The 1843-nt window shown below is 41.8% G+C and overlaps 1 protein-coding gene across 1 annotated transcript in view; it reads left to right on the forward strand.

Annotated features, from left to right (window-relative positions):
* The first annotated feature begins 1154 nt into the window (after positions 1–1154).
* Positions 1155–1843, forward strand: part of NALCN (sodium leak channel, non-selective) — a 217002-nt gene continuing 216313 nt past the window's right edge. Inside the window, exon 1 of the mRNA XM_072400953.1 lies at positions 1155–1354. The gene's annotated coding sequence lies outside the window, so the exon portion shown is untranslated. The remainder of the gene's footprint in view (positions 1355–1843) is intronic.

The following is a 1843-nucleotide window of genomic DNA, read 5'->3' on the forward strand; positions in this document are numbered from 1 at the left end:
TTCATGCTTGTCTCGGTCTAGCATGTGTACTTGATGCTCCACTGCATTGTAATGGTGGGTATTTGACCAGAAAGTCTGTTACCACTATGACAAATGTGCTAGTGTATGTTATTATTATTATTATTATTATTATTAACCCCCCTAGCGTTCTAATTCTGTCAGTTTTTTGATGCAAAAAGCGATCTTATTTTTTTGCATAGAAATTTTTGTTTATATTGTGGGTCTGTAATTCTTAGATTTAACTCTGGGGTATGATAATTATATTTATTATAATCATAAATTATAATATAATACATACTTATAAATAATTTAAAAAAATAATGAAATAATAGACAACAATGTAATCTTAAAATAAAATATAAAATTAAAAATGTACTTTTATTTCATATTGTGTGTGGTGTTTTTGTACTGTAAAAACCATTTAAAAGCAGATTACATTGTAATCGGGAGGGGGACAGCCGATCCTCCTGCGCTTGCGCAGAAAAAAATGCCCCTTCTGCGCATGTCTGAGATTTGGGCATGCGCAAAAGGAGCACCCAGAGCCTCCCAGGATGCGTGACATAGGTATGCCAGGAGGCTCTGCACTCCCATTCAGTCTTGATTGCCTCAGGAAGAGAAGGTTCTGCACTCCACAACTTGTTGCACTTAAAAAAATAATTAACCTTTTTTTTACATATAAGGGTTGTCTACCCTTTTATGTAAAGTGTAAATAGTAAGTCTGGGTATGATTTAACTTTCATAGTCCTTGTTTTCCAGATTATACTTTATAGGGGCATTGTAAATGAAAGTAGGCAGCAGGAATTTAGGTGGGGTTACTTGTAAATGTTATAGCTGGTATTATTGGTGGCTGTGATGCAGTAAATGCTCTGCATAATAACCTGTGCAGAACACAATGCACTAGTGGGAACAGGATCATTACATTTATGATTTTGAAGTTCAGTTCCTTTTCATTAAACATTTCAATAAGTTTGTCTTTTGCCCAGCTGATGTATATTATCATCATGTTCAGTATGGACTTCTGTCTCTTGTAATATGATGAATAATAATTATTACAGGGACAGCAGATATCAGTGACATTTGCAGGGACACTAGAATCATCCCAGGCACAGTTCTCCTATGTAAATGCTGCTGTGGATGGGAATGAGAGCAGCCTGATGACAGGGAAGCAGAATCTCTCCATCCAAGGCACAGCTGCCTCCCTGGCTGCCATAGAGTGAGTGCAGCTCTTCCTGTGTGCTGTGTCCTCCCCATCTGCCAGCAGGAAGGAGCAGCACTGACAGCCATCTCCATCCTGACAATGAATAGAGGTGCAGGCTAAACTTCCATGCAAATCAAGGCAAGGACAGTGCAATAGGTAGGTGGTGATCTCCCCGTGTTGTTGTATGGCTCATCTCCTTTCTCTGCCCCCACCCTCCTTGCTGTGTCCCCCATCCTCTGCGGCTGCTGCTTTATAGCTTGGGGTGTATGAGGGGGGGCTGACGCCGGAGCAGCCAAGCAGGCCATTTGTGTGTCTTTGTAATGCTTGACGTCTACATGATATGCAGCCCAGCTCAGAAGATTGCCACCCATTTCGTAGATGCTCATTGATAACATGCACATTGCCCCTCTTCTATACCGATATATATTGATACGTGTTGTGTGCTATAGCTTGCCATTTCTTTGGTTTAGATAATATGTGTGAGATGGAGGATGCAGATCCCCTCCCCCAAATTACAGGGGTTGTCATGGTGACGAGGCTGCCAGCTGCAGCATCCTACTTATCAATGAGGAGGGGGAGAGTCCAAGGTTCGGCCAGCACTCCCTGCCCAAAGCACTCCCTGCCCACAGCACACCCTGCTCATAG

Source organism: Pyxicephalus adspersus, chromosome 1, assembly GCF_032062135.1.
Source record: "Pyxicephalus adspersus chromosome 1, UCB_Pads_2.0, whole genome shotgun sequence".
NCBI lineage: Eukaryota > Metazoa > Chordata > Amphibia > Anura > Pyxicephalidae > Pyxicephalus > Pyxicephalus adspersus.